Source organism: Nelumbo nucifera, chromosome 4 (genome assembly GCF_055504915.1).
Source record: "Nelumbo nucifera cultivar China Antique chromosome 4, China Antique-T2T, whole genome shotgun sequence".
In the NCBI taxonomy this organism is placed as follows: Eukaryota; Viridiplantae; Streptophyta; class Magnoliopsida; order Proteales; family Nelumbonaceae; genus Nelumbo; species Nelumbo nucifera.
In genome coordinates this window covers 53,689,674-53,705,152 of record NC_142652.1, presented here as the reverse complement: position 1 = coordinate 53,705,152, position 15,479 = coordinate 53,689,674, and the positions used below count along the sequence as shown (strand labels likewise).

At 46.0% G+C, this 15,479-nt stretch overlaps 28 non-coding genes and 5 pseudogenes across 28 annotated transcripts; all 33 read left to right on the top strand.

The window, feature by feature from the left end:
• Positions 1-170: 170 nt before the first annotated feature.
• On the top strand, positions 171-289 carry LOC148799842 (5S ribosomal RNA; annotated as a pseudogene).
• Positions 290-643: 354 nt separating this feature from the next.
• Positions 644-762, top strand: LOC148799841 (5S ribosomal RNA). Its single transcript, XR_016071641.1, has one exon. It is a non-coding gene; the product is annotated as a 5S ribosomal RNA (ribosomal RNA).
• A 354-nt stretch (positions 763-1,116) lies between these two features.
• On the top strand, positions 1,117-1,235 carry LOC148799840 (5S ribosomal RNA). Its single transcript, XR_016075698.1, has one exon. It is a non-coding gene; the product is annotated as a 5S ribosomal RNA (ribosomal RNA).
• A 355-nt stretch (positions 1,236-1,590) lies between these two features.
• Positions 1,591-1,709, top strand: LOC148799839 (5S ribosomal RNA). The gene has a single exon (XR_016070594.1). It is a non-coding gene; the product is annotated as a 5S ribosomal RNA (ribosomal RNA).
• Positions 1,710-2,063: 354 nt separating this feature from the next.
• Positions 2,064-2,182, top strand: LOC148799838 (5S ribosomal RNA). The gene has a single exon (XR_016073558.1). It is a non-coding gene; the product is annotated as a 5S ribosomal RNA (ribosomal RNA).
• A 353-nt stretch (positions 2,183-2,535) lies between these two features.
• Positions 2,536-2,654, top strand: LOC148799837 (5S ribosomal RNA). The gene has a single exon (XR_016071640.1). It is a non-coding gene; the product is annotated as a 5S ribosomal RNA (ribosomal RNA).
• Positions 2,655-3,008: 354 nt separating this feature from the next.
• Positions 3,009-3,127, top strand: LOC148799836 (5S ribosomal RNA). Its single transcript, XR_016069994.1, has one exon. It is a non-coding gene; the product is annotated as a 5S ribosomal RNA (ribosomal RNA).
• A 355-nt stretch (positions 3,128-3,482) lies between these two features.
• On the top strand, positions 3,483-3,601 carry LOC148799835 (5S ribosomal RNA). Its single transcript, XR_016075521.1, has one exon. It is a non-coding gene; the product is annotated as a 5S ribosomal RNA (ribosomal RNA).
• Positions 3,602-3,955: 354 nt separating this feature from the next.
• Positions 3,956-4,074, top strand: LOC148799834 (5S ribosomal RNA). Its single transcript, XR_016074569.1, has one exon. It is a non-coding gene; the product is annotated as a 5S ribosomal RNA (ribosomal RNA).
• A 354-nt stretch (positions 4,075-4,428) lies between these two features.
• On the top strand, positions 4,429-4,547 carry LOC148799833 (5S ribosomal RNA; annotated as a pseudogene).
• A 354-nt stretch (positions 4,548-4,901) lies between these two features.
• LOC148799832 (5S ribosomal RNA) lies at positions 4,902-5,020 on the top strand. The gene has a single exon (XR_016074419.1). It is a non-coding gene; the product is annotated as a 5S ribosomal RNA (ribosomal RNA).
• Positions 5,021-5,374: 354 nt separating this feature from the next.
• Positions 5,375-5,493, top strand: LOC148799831 (5S ribosomal RNA; annotated as a pseudogene).
• Positions 5,494-5,847: 354 nt separating this feature from the next.
• Positions 5,848-5,966, top strand: LOC148799830 (5S ribosomal RNA). Its single transcript, XR_016074771.1, has one exon. It is a non-coding gene; the product is annotated as a 5S ribosomal RNA (ribosomal RNA).
• Positions 5,967-6,320: 354 nt separating this feature from the next.
• Positions 6,321-6,439, top strand: LOC148799829 (5S ribosomal RNA). The gene has a single exon (XR_016071506.1). It is a non-coding gene; the product is annotated as a 5S ribosomal RNA (ribosomal RNA).
• Positions 6,440-6,793: 354 nt separating this feature from the next.
• Positions 6,794-6,912, top strand: LOC148799828 (5S ribosomal RNA; annotated as a pseudogene).
• A 354-nt stretch (positions 6,913-7,266) lies between these two features.
• On the top strand, positions 7,267-7,385 carry LOC148799827 (5S ribosomal RNA). The gene has a single exon (XR_016071639.1). It is a non-coding gene; the product is annotated as a 5S ribosomal RNA (ribosomal RNA).
• A 354-nt stretch (positions 7,386-7,739) lies between these two features.
• LOC148799826 (5S ribosomal RNA) lies at positions 7,740-7,858 on the top strand. The gene has a single exon (XR_016073491.1). It is a non-coding gene; the product is annotated as a 5S ribosomal RNA (ribosomal RNA).
• A 355-nt stretch (positions 7,859-8,213) lies between these two features.
• LOC148799825 (5S ribosomal RNA) lies at positions 8,214-8,332 on the top strand. The gene has a single exon (XR_016070593.1). It is a non-coding gene; the product is annotated as a 5S ribosomal RNA (ribosomal RNA).
• Positions 8,333-8,686: 354 nt separating this feature from the next.
• On the top strand, positions 8,687-8,805 carry LOC148799824 (5S ribosomal RNA). The gene has a single exon (XR_016074575.1). It is a non-coding gene; the product is annotated as a 5S ribosomal RNA (ribosomal RNA).
• Positions 8,806-9,159: 354 nt separating this feature from the next.
• Positions 9,160-9,278, top strand: LOC148799823 (5S ribosomal RNA). Its single transcript, XR_016069504.1, has one exon. It is a non-coding gene; the product is annotated as a 5S ribosomal RNA (ribosomal RNA).
• Positions 9,279-9,632: 354 nt separating this feature from the next.
• Positions 9,633-9,751, top strand: LOC148799822 (5S ribosomal RNA; annotated as a pseudogene).
• Positions 9,752-10,105: 354 nt separating this feature from the next.
• Positions 10,106-10,224, top strand: LOC148799821 (5S ribosomal RNA). The gene has a single exon (XR_016072561.1). It is a non-coding gene; the product is annotated as a 5S ribosomal RNA (ribosomal RNA).
• Positions 10,225-10,579: 355 nt separating this feature from the next.
• On the top strand, positions 10,580-10,698 carry LOC148799820 (5S ribosomal RNA). Its single transcript, XR_016075627.1, has one exon. It is a non-coding gene; the product is annotated as a 5S ribosomal RNA (ribosomal RNA).
• Positions 10,699-11,051: 353 nt separating this feature from the next.
• Positions 11,052-11,170, top strand: LOC148799819 (5S ribosomal RNA). Its single transcript, XR_016069011.1, has one exon. It is a non-coding gene; the product is annotated as a 5S ribosomal RNA (ribosomal RNA).
• A 354-nt stretch (positions 11,171-11,524) lies between these two features.
• On the top strand, positions 11,525-11,643 carry LOC148799818 (5S ribosomal RNA). Its single transcript, XR_016069503.1, has one exon. It is a non-coding gene; the product is annotated as a 5S ribosomal RNA (ribosomal RNA).
• A 354-nt stretch (positions 11,644-11,997) lies between these two features.
• Positions 11,998-12,116, top strand: LOC148799817 (5S ribosomal RNA). The gene has a single exon (XR_016069027.1). It is a non-coding gene; the product is annotated as a 5S ribosomal RNA (ribosomal RNA).
• A 354-nt stretch (positions 12,117-12,470) lies between these two features.
• Positions 12,471-12,589, top strand: LOC148799816 (5S ribosomal RNA). The gene has a single exon (XR_016072560.1). It is a non-coding gene; the product is annotated as a 5S ribosomal RNA (ribosomal RNA).
• A 355-nt stretch (positions 12,590-12,944) lies between these two features.
• LOC148799815 (5S ribosomal RNA) lies at positions 12,945-13,063 on the top strand. The gene has a single exon (XR_016074369.1). It is a non-coding gene; the product is annotated as a 5S ribosomal RNA (ribosomal RNA).
• A 354-nt stretch (positions 13,064-13,417) lies between these two features.
• Positions 13,418-13,536, top strand: LOC148799814 (5S ribosomal RNA). Its single transcript, XR_016075682.1, has one exon. It is a non-coding gene; the product is annotated as a 5S ribosomal RNA (ribosomal RNA).
• A 355-nt stretch (positions 13,537-13,891) lies between these two features.
• On the top strand, positions 13,892-14,010 carry LOC148799813 (5S ribosomal RNA). The gene has a single exon (XR_016069757.1). It is a non-coding gene; the product is annotated as a 5S ribosomal RNA (ribosomal RNA).
• Positions 14,011-14,364: 354 nt separating this feature from the next.
• LOC148799812 (5S ribosomal RNA) lies at positions 14,365-14,483 on the top strand. Its single transcript, XR_016074822.1, has one exon. It is a non-coding gene; the product is annotated as a 5S ribosomal RNA (ribosomal RNA).
• Positions 14,484-14,837: 354 nt separating this feature from the next.
• On the top strand, positions 14,838-14,956 carry LOC148799811 (5S ribosomal RNA). Its single transcript, XR_016075121.1, has one exon. It is a non-coding gene; the product is annotated as a 5S ribosomal RNA (ribosomal RNA).
• Positions 14,957-15,310: 354 nt separating this feature from the next.
• On the top strand, positions 15,311-15,429 carry LOC148799810 (5S ribosomal RNA). The gene has a single exon (XR_016075078.1). It is a non-coding gene; the product is annotated as a 5S ribosomal RNA (ribosomal RNA).
• The last annotated feature ends 50 nt before the right edge of the window (positions 15,430-15,479 follow it).

Sequence of the window (15,479 nt, the reverse complement as noted above, 5' to 3'; positions counted from 1 at the left end):
GCATCTATCTGGGGGTGCGGCTGATCTGAAAAGCAAACACTCTGCTCACGTAGGAGCTTGTGCACGGTTACCAAGGGAGGAAGGCTGCATACACAGTTTTTTCAAGTCTAAAACAATTAATGGAGGGGAGCAAGATAGTGCATAAAGATCTAAGCGAGCATGAATTAAACGGGTGCGATCATACCATCACTAATGCACCGGATCCCATCAAAACTCCTAAGTTAAGCGTGCTTGGGCGAGAGTAGTAGTAGGATGGGTGACCTCCTGGGAAGTCCTCGTGTTGCACTCAAATTTTATTAATATTTTATTTTGATTTGTATTTGCAAATTCCATTTGTTGTTTCTGGGAGACAACTGGAAACAATGTCTCGGATACTCGGACCATTTGCGGCACGATCGTCATTACTGAATGGCAACGATGCAGGAACCGGGCTTTCGGCATTCGTCGTGCGTTGTGGGCCCCGCGATAGTATTGCATTTATCCTGTGGTGCGGCAGATCTGAAAAGCAAACAATCCGCTCACGTAGGAACTTGTGCACAGTTTCCAAGGGAGGAAGGCTGCATACACAGTTTTTTCAAATCTAAAACAATTAATGGAGGGGAGCAAGATAGTGCATAAAGATCTAAGCGAGCATGAATTAAACGGGTGCGATCATACCAGCACTAATGCACCGGATCCCATCAGAACTCCGAAGTTAAGTGTGCTTGGGCGAGAGTAGTACTAGAATGGGTGACCTCCTGGGAAGTCCTCGTGTTGCACCCCAATTTTATTAATATTTTATTTTGATTTGTATTTGCAAATTCCATTTGTTGTTTCGACGATACAAATGGAAACAACGCGTCAGATACGCGGACCATTTGCGGCACGATCGTCATTACTGAATGGCAACGATGCAAAAACCGGACTTTCGGCATTTTTCATGCATTGTGGGCCCCGCGATAGTATTGCATCTATCCGGAGGTGCGGCAGATCTGAAAAGCAAATACTCCGCTCACGTAGGAGCTTGTGCACGGTTACCAAGGGAGGAAAGCTGCATACACATTTTTTTCAAATCTAAAACAATTAATGGAGGGGAGCAAGATAGTGCATAAAGATCTAAGCGAGCATGAATTAAACGGGTGCGATCATACCAGCACTAATGCACCGGATCCCATCAGAAATCCGAAGTTAAGTGTGCTTGGGCGAGAGTAGTACTAGGATGGGTGACCTCCTAGGAAGTCCTCGTGTTGCACCCCAATTTTATTAATATTTTATTTCGATATCGTATTTGCAAATTCCATTTGTCGTTTCGGCGAGACAAACGCAAACAACGCGCCGGATACTCGGACCATTTGCGGCACGATCGTCATTACTGAATGGGAACCGTGCAAAAACCGGGCTTTTGGCATTCGTCGTGCATTGTGGGCCCCGCGATAGTATTGCATCTATCCGGGGGTGCGGCAGATCTGAAAAGCAAACACACTGCTCACGTAGGAGCTTGTGCACGGTTACCAAGGGAGGAAGGTTGCATACACAGTTTTTTCAAGTCTAAAACAATTAATGGAGGGGAGCAAGATAGTGCATAAAAATCTAAGCGAGCATGAATTAAACGGGTGCGATCATACAAGCACTAGTGCACCGGATCCCATCAGAACTTCGAAGTTAAGCGTGCTTGGGCGAGAGTAGTACTAGCATGGGTGACCTCCTGGGAAGTCCTCGTGTTGCACCCCAATTTTATTAATATTTTATTTTGATTTGTATTTGCAAATTCCATTTGTTGTTTCTGGGAGACAACTGGAAACAATGCGTCGGATACTCGGACCATTTGCGGCACGATCGTCATTACTGAATGGCAACGATGCAGGAACCGGGATTTCGGCATTCGTCGTGCATTGTGGGCCCCGTGATAGTATTGCATTTATCCGGTGGTGCGGCAGATCTGAAAAGCAAACAATCCGCTCAAGTAAGAGCTTGTGCACGGTTACCAAGGGAGGAAGGCTGCATACACAGTTTTTTCAAATCTAAAACAATTAATGGAGGGGAGCAAGATAGTGCATAAAGATCTAAGCGAGCATGAATTAAACGGGTGCGATCATACCAGCACTAATGCACCGGATCCCATCAGAACTCCGAAGTTAAGTGTGCTTGGGCGAGAGTAGTACTAGAATGGGTGACCTCCTTGGAAGTCCTCGTGTTGCACCCCAATTTTATTAATATTTTATTTTGATTTGTATTTAAAATTCCATTTGTTGTTTCGGCGATACAACTGGAAACAACGCGTCGGATACTCGGACCATTTGCGGCACGATCGTCATTACGGAATGGCAACGATGCAAGAACCGGGCTTTTGGCATTCGTCGTGCATTGTGGGCCCCGCGATAATATTGCATCTATCCGGGGGTGCGGCAGATCTGAAAAGCAAACAATCCGCTCACGTAGGAGCTTGTGCACGGTTTCCAAGGGAGGAAGGCTGCATACACAGTTTTTTCAAATCTAAAACAATTAATGGAGGGGAGCAAGATAGTGCATAAAGATCTAAGCGAGCATGAATTAAACGGGTGCGATCATACCAGCACTAATGCACCGGATCCCATCAGAACTCCGAAGTTAAGTGTGCTTGGGCGAGAGTAGTACTAGAATGGGTGACCTCCTGGGAAGTCCTCGTGTTGCACCCCAATTTTATTAATATTTTATTTTGATTTGTATTTGCAAATTCCATTTGTTGTTTCGGCGATACAAATGGAAACAACGCGTCGGATACTCGGACCATTTGCGGCACGATCGTCATTACTGAATGGCAACGATGCAAAAACCGGAGTTTCGGCATTTTTCGTGCATTGTGGGCCCCGCGATAGTATTGCATCTATACGGAGGTGCGGCAGATCTGAAAAGCAAATACTCCGCTCACGTAGGAGCTTGTGCACGGTTACCAAGGGAGGAAGGCTGCATACACATTTTTTTCAAATCTAAAACAATTAATGGAGGGGAGCAAGATAGTGCATAAAGATCTAAGCGAGCAAAAATTAAACGGGTGCGATCATACCTGCACTACTGCACCGGATACCATCAGAACTTCGAAGTTAAGCGTGCTTGGGCGAGAGTAGTACTAGGATGGGTGACCTCCTGGGAAGTCCTCGTGTTGCACCCCAATTTTATTAATATTTTATTTCGATATCGTATTTCCAAATTCCATTTGTCGTTTCGGCGAGACAAACGCAAACAACGCGCCGGATACTCGGACCATTTGCGGCACGATCGTCATTACTGAATGGGAACCGTGCAAAAACCGGGCTTTTGGCATTCGTCGTGCATTGTGGGCCCCGCAATAGTATTGCATCTATCCGGGGGTGCGGCAGATCTGAAAAGCAAACACACTGCTCACGTAGGATCTTGTGCACGGTTACCAAGGGAGGAAGGCTGCATACACAGTTTTTTCAAGTCTAAAACAATTAATGGAGGGGAGCAAGATAGTGCATAAAAATCTAAGCGAGCATGAATTAAACGGGTGCGATCATACCAGCACTAATGCACCGGATCCCATCAGAACTCCGAAGTTAAGTGTGCTTGGGCGAGAGTAGTACTAGAAAGGGTGACCTCCTTGGAAGTCCTCGTGTTGCACCCCAATTTTATTAATATTTTATTTTGATTTGTATTTGCAAATTCCATTTGTTGTTTCGGCGATAAAACTGGAAACAACGCGTCGGATACTCGGACCATTTGCGGCACGATCGTCATTACGGAATGGCAACGATGCAAGAACCGGGCTTTTGGCATTCGTCGTGCATTGTGGGCCCCGCGATAGTATTGCATTTATCCGGTGGTGCGGCAGATCTGAAAAGCAAACAATCCGCTCACGTAGGAGCTTGTGCACGGTTACCAAGGGAGGAAGGCTGCATACACAGTTTTTTCAAATCTAAAACAATTAATGGGGCGGAGCAAGATAGTGCATAATGATCTAAGCGAGCATGAATTAAACGGGTGCGATCATACCAGCACTAATGCACCGGATCCCATGAGAACTCCGAAGTTAAGTGTGCTTGGGCGAGAGTAGTACTAGGATGGGTGACCTCCTAGGAAGTCCTCGTGTTGCACCCCAATTTTATTAATATTTTATTTTGATTTGTATTTGCAAATTCCATTTGTTGTTTCGGCGATACAACTGGAAACAACGCGTCGGATATTCGGAGCATTTGCGGCACGATCGTCATTACTGAATGGCAACGATGCAAGAACCGGGCTTTTGGCATTCGTCATGCATTGTGGGCCCTGCGATAGTATTGCATCTATCCGGGGGTGCGGCAGATCTGAAAAGCAAACACTCTACTCACGTAGGAGCTTGTGCACGGTTACCAAGGGAGGAAGGCTGCATACACAGTTTTTTCAAGTCTAAAACAATTAATGGAGGGTAGCAAGATAGTGCATAAAGATCTAAGCGAGCATGAATTAAATGGGTGCGATCATACCAGCACTAATGCACCGGATCCCTTCAAAACTCCGAAGTTAATCGTGCTTGGGCGAGAGTAGTAATAGGATCGGTGACCTCCTGGGAAGTCCTCGTGTTGCACCCCAATTTTATTAATATTTTATTTTGATTTGTATTTGCAAATTCCATTTGTTGTTTCTGGGAGACAACTGGAAACAATGCGTCGGATACTCGGACCATTTGCGGCACGATCGTCATTACTGAATGGCAACGATGCAGGAAACGGGCTTTCGGCATTCGTCCTGCATTGTGGGCCCCGCGATAGTATTGCATTTATCCGGTGGTGCGGCAGATCTGAAAAGCAAACAATCCGCTCACGTAGGAGCTTGTGCACGGTTACCAAGGGAGGAAGGCTGCATACACAGTTTTTTCAAATCTAAAACAATTAATGGAGGGGAGCAAGATAGTGCATAAAGATCTAAGCGAGCTTGAATTAAACGGGTGCGATCATACCAGCACTAATGCACCGGATCCCATCAGAACTTCGAAGTTAAGCGTGCTTGGGCGAGAGTAGTACTAGAATGGGTGACCTCCTGGGAAGTCTTCGTGTTGCACCCCAATTTTATTAATATTTTATTTTGATTTGTATTTGCAAATTCCATTTGTGGTTTCGGCGATACAACTGGAAACAACGCGTCGGATATTCGGAGCATTTGCGGCACGATCGTCATTACTGAATGGCAACGATGCAAGAACCGGGCTTTTGGCATTCGTCATGCATTGTGGGCCCTGCGATAGTATTGCATCTATCCGGGGGTGCGGCAGATCTGAAAAGCAAACACTCTACTCACGTAGGAGCTTGTGCACGGTTACCAAGGGAGGAAGGCAGCATACACAGTTTTTTCAAGTCTAAAACAATTAATGGAGGGGAGCAAGATAGTGCATAAAGATCTAAGCGAGCAAAAATTAAACGGGTGCGATCATACCAGCACTACTGCACCGGATACCATCAGAACTTCGAAGTTAAGCGTGCTTGGGCGAAAGTAGTACTAGCATGGGTGGCCTCCTGGGAAGTCCTCGTGTTGCACCCCAATTTTATTAATATTTTATTTTGATTTGTATTTGCAAATTCCATTTGTGGTTTCTGGGAGACAACTGGAAACAATGCGTCGGATACTCGGACCATTTGCGGCACGATCGTCATTACTGAATGGCAACGATGCAGGAACCGGGCTTTCGGCATTCGTCGTGCATTGTGGGCCCCGCGATAGTATTGCATTTATCCGGTGGTGCGGCAGATCTGAAAAGCAAACAATCCGCTCACGTAGGAGCTTGTGCACGGTTACCAAGGGAGGAAGGCTGCATACACTGTTTTTTCAAATCTAAAACAATTAATAGAGGGGAGCAAGATAGTGCATAAAGATCTAAGCGAGCATGAATTAAACGGGTGCGATCATACCTGCACTAATGCACCGGATCCCATCAGAACTCCGAAGTTAAGTGTGCTTGGGCGAGAGTAGTACTAGAATGGGTGACCTCCTTGGAAGTCCTCGTGTTGCACCCCAATTTTATTAATATTTTATTTTGATTTGTATTTGCAAATTCCATTTGTTGTTTCGGCGATACAACTGGAAACAACGCGTCGGATACTCGGACCATTTGCGGCACGATCGTCATTACTGAATGGCAACGATGAAAGAACCGGGCTTTTGGCATTCGTCGTGCATTGTGGGCCCCGCGATAGTATTGCATCTATCCGGGGGTGCGGCAGATATGAAAAGCAAACACTCTGCTCACGTAGGAGCTTGTGCACGGTTTCCAAGGGAGGAAGGCTGCATACACAGTTTTTTCAAGTCTAAAACAATTAATGGAGGGGAGCAAGATAGTGCATAACGATCTAAGCGAGCATGAATTAAACGGGTGCGATCATACCAGCACTAATGCACCGGATCCCATCAGAACTCCGAAGTTAAGTGTGCTTGGGCGAGAGTAGTACTAGGATGGGTGACCTCCTGGGAAGTGCTCGTGTTGCACCCCAATTTTATTAATATTTTATTTTGATTTGTATTTGCAAATTCCATTTGTTGTTTCTGGGAGACAACTGGAAACAATGCGTCGGATACTCAGACCATATGCGGCACGATCGTCATTACTGAATGGCAACGATGCAGGAACCGGGCTTTCGGCATTCGTCGTGCGTTGTGGGCCCCGCGATAGTATTGCATCTATCCGGGGGTGCGGCAGATCTGAAAAGCAAACACTCTGCTCACGTAGGAGCTTGTGCACGGTTACCAAGGGAGGAAGGCTGCATACACAGTTTTTTCAAGTCTAAAACAATTAATGGAGGGGAGCAAGATAGTGCATAAAGATCTAAGCGAGCATGAATTAAACGGGTGCGATCGTCCCATCACTAATGCACCGGATCCCATCAAAACTCCTAAGTTAAGCGTGCTTGGGCGAGAGTAGTAGTAGGATGGGTGACCGCCTGGGTAGTCCTCGTGTTGCACTCCAATTTTATTAATATTTTATTTTGATTTGTATTTGCAAATTCCATTTGTTGTTTCTGGGAGACAACTGGAAACAATGTCTCGGATACTCGGACCATTTGCGGCACGATCGTCATTACTGAATGGCAACGATGCAGGAACCGGGCTTTCGGCATTCGTCGTGCGTTGTGGGTCCCGCGATAGTATTGCTTTTATCCGGTGGTGCGGCAGATCTGAAAAGCAAACAATCCGCTCACGTAGGAACTTGTGCACGGTTTCCAAGGGAGGAAAGCTGCATACACAGTTTTTTCAAATCTAAAACAATTAATGGAGGGGAGCAAGATAGTGCATAAAGATCTAAGCGAGCATGAATTAAACGGGTGCGATCATACCAGCACTAATGCACCGGATCCCATCAGAACTCCGAAGTTAAGTGTGCTTGGGCGAGAGTAGTACTAGAATGGGTGACCTCCTGGGAAGTCCTCGTGTTGCACCCCAATTTTATTAATATTTTATTTTGATTTGTATTTGCAAATTCCATTTGTTGTTTCGACGATACAAATGGAAACAACGCGTCAGATACGCGGACCATTTGCAGCACGATCGTCATTACTGAATGGCAACGATGCAAAAACCGGACTTTCGGCATTTTTCATGCATTGTGGGCCCCGCGATAGTATTGCATCTATCCGGAGGTGCGGCAGATCTGAAAAGCAAATACTCCGCTCACGTAGGAGCTTGAGCACGGTTACCAAGGGAGGAAAGCTGCATACACATTTTTTTCAAATCTAAAACAATTAATGGAGGGGAGCAAGATAGTGCATAAAGATCTAAGCGAGCATGAATTAAACGGGTGCGATCATACCAGCACTAATGCACCGGATCCCATCAGAAATCCGAAGTTAAGTGTGCTTGGGCGAGAGTAGTACTAGGATGGGTGACCTCCTGGGAAGTCCTCGTGTTGCACCCCAATTTTATTAATATTTTATTTCGATATCGTATTTGCAAATTCCATTTGTCGTTTCGGCGAGACAAACGCAAACAACGCGCCGGATACTCGGACCATTTGCGGCACGATCGTCATTACTGAATGGGAACCGTGCAAAAACTGGGCTTTTGGCATTCGTCGTGCATTGTGGGCCCCGCGATAGTATTGCATCTATCCGGGGGTGCGGCAGATCTGAAAAGCAAACACACTGCTCACGTAGGAGCATGTGCACGGTTACCAAGGGAGGAAGGTTGCATACACAGTTTTTTCAAGTCTAAAACAATTAATGGAGGAGAGCAAGATAGTGCATAAAAATCTAAGCGAGCATGAATTAAACGGGTGCGATCATACAAGCACTAGTGCACCGGATCCCATCAGAACTTCGAAGTTAAGCGTGCTTGGGCGAGAGTAGTACTAGCATGGGTGACCTCCTGGGAAGTCCTCGTGTTGCACCCCAATTTTATTAATATTTTATTTTGATTTGTATTTGCAAATTCCATTTGTTGTTTCTAGGAGACAACTGGAAACAATGCGTCGGATACTCGGACCATTTGCGGCATGATCGTCATTACTGAATGGCAACGATGCAGGAACCGGGATTTCGGCATTCGTCGTGCATTGTGGGCCCCGTGATAGTATTGCATTTATCCGGTGGTGCGGCAGATCTGAAAAGCAAACTATCCGCTCAAGTAGGAGCTTTTGCACGGTTACCAAGGGAGGAAGGCTGCATACACAGTTTTTTCAAATCTAAAACAATTAATGGAGGGGAGCAAGATAGTGCATAAAGATCTAAGCGAGCATGAATTAAACGGGTGCGATCATACCAGCACTAATGCACTGGATCCCATCAGAACTCCGAAGTTAAGCGTCCTTGGGCGAGAGTAGTACTAGGATGGGTGACCTCCTGGGAAGTCCTCGTGTTGCACCCCAATTTTATTAATATTTTATTTTGATTTGTATTTGCAAATTCCATTTGTAGTTTTTGGGAGACAACTGGAAACAATGCGTCGGATACTCGGACCATTTGCGGCACGATCGTCATTACTGAATGGCAACGATGCAGGAACCGGGATTTCGGCATTCGTCGTGCATTGTGGGCCCCGCGATAGTATTGCATTTATCCGGTGGTGCGGCAGATCTGAAAAGCAAACAATCCGCTCAAGTAGGAGCTTGTGCACGGTTACCAAGGGAGGAAGGCTGCATACACAGTTTTTTCAAATCTAAAACAATTAATGGAGGGGAGCAAGATAGTGCATAAAGATCTAAGCGAGCATGAATTAAACGGGTGCGATCATACCAGCACTAATGCACCGGATCCCATCAGAAATCCGAAGTTAAGTGTGCTTGGGCGAGAGTAGTACTAGAATGGGTGACCTCCTTGGAAGTCCTCGTGTTGCACCCCAATTTTATTAATATTTTATTTTGATTTGTATTTGCAAATTCCATTTGTTGTTTCGGCGATACAACTGGAAACAACACGTCGGATACTCGGACCATTTGCGGCACGATCGTCATTACGGAATGGCAACGATGCAAGAACCGGGCTTTTGGCATTCGTCGGGCATTGTGGGCCCCGCGATAGTATTGCATCTATCCGGGGGTGCGGTAGATCTGAAAAGCAAACACTCTGCTCACGTAGGAGCTTGTGCACGGTTACCAAGGGAGGAAGGCTGCATACACAGTTTTTTCAAGTCTAAAACAATTAATGGAGGGTAGCAAGATAGTGCATAATGATCTAAGCGAGCATGAATTAAACGGGTGCGATCATACCAGCACTAATGCACCGGATTCCATCAAAACTCCGAAGCTAAGCGTGCTTGGGCGAGAGTAGTTTTAGGATGGGTGACCTCCTGGGAAGTCCTCATGTTGCACCCCAATTTTATTAATATTTTATTTTGATTTGTATTTGCAAATTCCATTTGTTGTTTCTGGGAGACAACTGGAAACAATGCGTCGGATACACGGACCATTTGCGGCACGATCGTCATTACTGAATGGCAACGATGCAGGAACCGGGTTTTTGGCATTTGTCGTGCATTGTGGGCCCCGCGATAGTATTGCATTTATCCGGTGGTGCGGCAGATCTGAAAAGCAAGCAATCCGCTCACGTAGGAGCTTGTGCACGGTTACCAAGGGAGGAAGGCTGCATACACAGTTTTCTCAAATCTAAAACAATTAATGGAGGGGAGCAAAATAGTGCATAAAGATCTAAGCGAGCATGAATTAAACGGGTGCGATCATACCCGCACTAATGCACCGGATCCCATCAGAACTCCGAAGTTAAGTGTGCTTGGGCGAGAGTAGTACTAGAATGGGTGACCTCCTGGGAAGTCCTCGTGTTGCACCCCAATTTTATTAATATTTTATTTCGATATCGTATTTGCAAATTCCATTTGTCGTTTCGGCGAGACAAACGCAAACAACGCGCCGGATACTCGGACCATTTGCGGCACGATCGTCATTACAGAATGGGAACCGTGCAAAAATCGGGCTTTTGGCATTCGTCGTGCATTGTGGGCCCCGCGACAGTATTGCATCTATCCGGGGGTGCGGCAGATCTGAAAAGCAAACACTCTGCTCACGTAGGAGCTTGTGCACGGTTACCAAGGGAGGAAGGCTGCATACACAGTTTTTTCAAGTCTAAAACAATTAATGGAGGGGAGCAAGATAGTGCATAAAGATCTAAGCGAGCATGAATTAAACGGGTGCGATCATACCAGCACTAATGCACTGGATCCCATCAGAACTCCGAAGTTAAGTGTGCTTGGGCGAGAGTAGTACTAGAATGGGTGACCTCCTTGGAAGTCCTCGTGTTGCACCCCAATTTTATTAATATTTTATTTTGATTTGTATTTAAAATTCCATTTGTTGTTTCGGCGATACAACTGGAAACAACGCGTCGGATTCTCGGACCATTTGCGGCACGATCGTCATTACGGAATGGCAACGATGCAAGAACCGGGCTTTTGGCATTCGTCGTGCATTGTGGGCCCCGCGATAATATTGCATCTATCCGGGGGTGCGGCAGATCTGAAAAGCAAACACTCTGCTCACGTAGGAGCTTGTGCACGGTTACCAAGGGAGGAAGGCTGCATACACAGTTTTTTCAAGTCTAAAACAACTAATGGAGGGTAGCAAGATAGTGCATAAAGATCTAAGCGAGCATGAATTAAACGGGTGCGATCATACCAGCACTAATGCACCGGATCCCATCAAAACTCCGAAGTTAAGCGTCCTTGGGCGAGAGTAGTACTAGGATGGGTGACCTCCTGGGAAGTCCTCGTGTTGCACCCCAATTTTATTAATATTTTATTTTGATTTGTATTTGCAAATTCCATTTGTAGTTTTTGGGAGACAACTGGAAACAATGCGTCGGATACTCGGACCATTTGCGGCACGATCGTCATTACTGAATGGCAACGATGCAGGAACCGGGATTTCGGCATTCGTCGTGCATTGTGGGCCCCGCGATAGTATTGCATTTATCCGGTGGTGCGGCAGATCTGAAAAGCAAACAATCCGCTCAAGTAGGAGCTTGTGCACGGTTACCAAGGGAGGAAGGCTGCATACACAGTTTTTTAAAATCTAAAACAATTAATGGAGGGGAGCAAGATAGTGCATAAAGATCTAAGCGAGCATGAATTAATCGGGTGCGATCATACCAGCACTAATGCACCGGATCCCATCAGAAATCCGAAGTTAAGTGTGCTTGGGCGAGAGTAGTACTAGAATGGGTGACCTCCTTGGAAGTCCTCGTGTTGCACCCCAATTTTATTAATATTTTATTTTGATTTGTATTTGCAAATTCCATTTGTTGTTTCGGCGATAAAACTGGAAACAACACGTCGGATACTCGGACCATTTGCGGCACGATCGTCATTACGGAATGGCAACGATGCAAGAACCGGGCTTTTGGCATTCGTCGGGCATTGTGGGCCCCGCGATAGTATTGCATCTATCCGGGGGTGCGGTAGATCTGAAAAGCAAACACTCTGCTCACGTAGGAGCTTGTGCACGGTTACCAAGGGAGGAAGGCTGCATACACAGTTTTTTCAAGTCTAAAACAATTAATGGAGGGTAGCAAGATAGTGCATAATGATCTAAGCGAGCATGAATTAAAGGGGTGCGATCATACCAGCACTAATGCACCGGATTCCATCAAAACTCCGAAGTTAAGCGTGCTTGGGCGAGAGTAGTTTTAGGATGGGTGACCTCCTGGGAAGTCCTCGTGTTGCACCCCAATTTTATTAATATTTAATTTTGATTTGTATTTGCAAATTCCATTTGTTGTTTCTGGGAGACAACTGGAAACAATGCGTCGGATACTCGGACCATTTGCGGCACGATCGTCATTACTGAATGGCAACGATGCAGGAACCGGGCTTTCGGCATTTGTCGTGCATTGTGGGCCCCGCGATAGTGTTGCATTTATCCGGTGGTGCGGCAGATCTGAAAAACAAGCAATCCGCTCACGTAGGAGCTTGTGCACGGTTACCAAGGGAGGAAGGCTGCATACACAGTTTTCCCAAATCTAAAACAATTAATGGAGGGGAGCAAAATAGTGCATAAAGATCTAAGCGAGCATGAATTAAACGGGTGCGATCATACCCGCACTAATGCACCGGATCCCATCAGAACTCCGAAGTTAAGTGTGCTTGGGCGAGAGTAGTACTAGAATGGGTGACCTCCTGGGAAGTCCTCGTGTTGCACCCCAATTTTATTAATATTTTATTTCGATATCGTATTTGCAAATTCCATTTGTCGTTTCGGCGAGACAAACGCAAACAACGCGCCGGATACTCGGACCATTTGCGGCACGATCGTCATTACAGAATGGGAACCGTGCAAAAATCGGGCTTTTGGCATTCGTCGTGCATTGTGGGCCCCGCGACAGTATTGCATCTATCCGGGGGTGCGGCAGATCTGAAAAGCAAACACTCTGCTCACGTAGGAGCTTGTGCACGGTTACCAAGGGAGGAAGGCTGCATACACAGTTTTTTCAAGTCTAAAACAATTAATGGAGGGGAGCAAGATAGTGCATAAAGATTTAAGCGAGCATGAATTAAACGGGTGCGGTCATACTAGCACTGATGCACCGGATCCCATTAGAACTCCGAAGTTAAGCGTGCTTGGGCGAGAGTAGTACTAGGATGGGTCACCTCCTGGGAAGTCCTCGTGTTGCACCCCAATTTTATTAATATTTTATTTTGATTTGTATTTGCAAATTCCATTTGTTGTTTCTGGGAGACAACTGGAAACAATGCGTCGAATATTCAGACCATTTGCGGCACGATCGTCATTACTGAATGGCAACTATGCAGGAACCGGGCTTTCGGCATTCGTCGTGCATTGTGGGCCCCGCGATAGTATTGCATTTATCCGGTGGTGCGGCAGATCTGAAAAGCAAGCAATCCGCTCACGTAGGAGCTTGTGCACGGTTACCAAGGGAGGAAGGCTGCATACACAGTTTTTTCAAATCTAAAACAATTAATGGAGGGGAGCAAAATAGTGCATAAAGATCTAAGCGAGCATGAATTAAACGGGTGCGATCAAACCCGCACTAATGCACCGGATCTCATCAGAACTCCGAAGTTAAGTGTGCTTGGGCGAGAGTAGTACTAGAATGGGTGACCTCCTGGGAAGTCCTCGTGTTGCACCCCAATTTTATTAATATTTTATTTCGATATCATATTTGCAAATTCCATTTGTCGTTTCGGCGAGACAAACGCAAACAACACGCCGGATACTCGGACCATTTGGGGCACGATCGTCAATACTGAATGGGAACCGTGCAAAAACCGGTCTTTTGGCATTCGTCGTGCATTGTGGGCCCCGCGATAGTATTGCATCTATCCGGGGGTGCGGCAGATCTGAAAAGCAAACACTCTGCTCACGTAGGAGCTTGTGCACGGTTACCAAGGGAGGAAGGCTGCATACACAGTTTTTTCAAGTCTAAAACAATTAATGGAGGGGAGCAAAATAGTGCATAAAGATTTAAGCGAGCATGAATTAAATGGGTGCGATCATACCAGCACTAGTGCACCGGATCCCATTAGAACTCCGAATTTAAGCGTGCTTGGGCGAGAATAGTACTAGTATGGGTGACCTCCTGGGAAGTCCTCGTGTTGCACCCCAATTTTATTAATATTTTATTTTGATTTGTATTTGCAAATTCCATTTGTTGTTTCTGGGAGACAACTGGAAACAATGCGTCGGATACTCGGACCATTTGCGGCACGATTGTCATTACTGAATGGCAACGATGCAGGAACCGGGCTTTCGGCATTCGTCGTGCATTGTGGGCCCCGCGATAGTATTGCATTTATCCGGTGGTGCGGCAGATCTGAAAAGCAAACAATCCGCTCACGTTGGAGCTTGTGCACGGTTACCAAGGGAGGAAAGCTGCATACACAGTTTTTTCAAATCTCAAACAATTAATGGAGGGGAGCAAGATAGTGCATAAAGATCTAAGCGAGCATGAATTAAACGAGTGCGATCATACCAGCACTAATGCACCGGATCCCATCAGAACTCCGAAGTTAAGTGTGCTTGGGCGAGAGTAGTACTAGAATGGGTGACCTCCTGGGAAGTCCTTGTGTTGCACCCCAATTTTATTAATATTTTATTTTGATTTGTATTTGCAAATTCCATTTGTTGTTTCGGCGATACAACTGGAAACAACGCGTCGGATACTCGGACCATTTGCGGCACGATCGTCATTACTGAATGGCAACGATGCAAGAACCGGGCTTTTGGCATTCGTCGTGCATTGTGGGCCCCGCGATAGTATTGCATCTATCTGGGGGTGCGGCAGATATGAAAAGCAAACACTCTGCTCACGTAGGAGCTTGTGCACGGTTTCCAAGGGAGGAAGGCTGCATACACAGTTTTTTCAAGTCTAAAACAATTAATGGAGGGGAGCAAGATAGTGCATAACGATCTAAGCGTGCATGAATTAAACGGGTGCGATCATACCAGCACTAATGCACCGGATCCCATCAGAACTCCAAAGTTAAGCGTGCTTAGGCGAGAGTAGTACTAGGATGGGTGACCTCCTGGGAAGTCCTCGTGTTGCACCCCAATTTTATTAATATTTTATTTTGATTTGTATTTGCAAATTCCATTTGTTGTTTCTAGGAGACAACTGGAAACAATGCGTCGGATATTCGGACCATTTGCGGCTCGATCGTCATTACTGAATGGCAACGATGCAGGAACCGGGCTTTCGGCATTCGTCGTGCATTGTGGGCCCCGCGATAGTATTGCATTTATCCGGTGGTGCGGCAGATCTGAAAAGCAAACAATCCGCTCACGTAGGAGCTTGTGCACGGTTACCAAGGGAGGAAGGCAGCATACACAGTTTTTTCAAATCTAAAACAATTAATGGAGGGGAGCAAGATAGTGCATAAAGATCTAAGCGAGCATGAATTAAACGGGTGCGATCATACCAGCACTAATGCAGCGGATCCCATCAGAACTCCGAAGTTAAGTGTGCTTGGGCGAGAGAAGTACTAGAATGGGTGACCTCCTGGGAAGTCCTCGTGTTGCACCCCAATTTTATTAATATTTTATTTTGATTTGTATTTGCAAATTCCATTTGTTG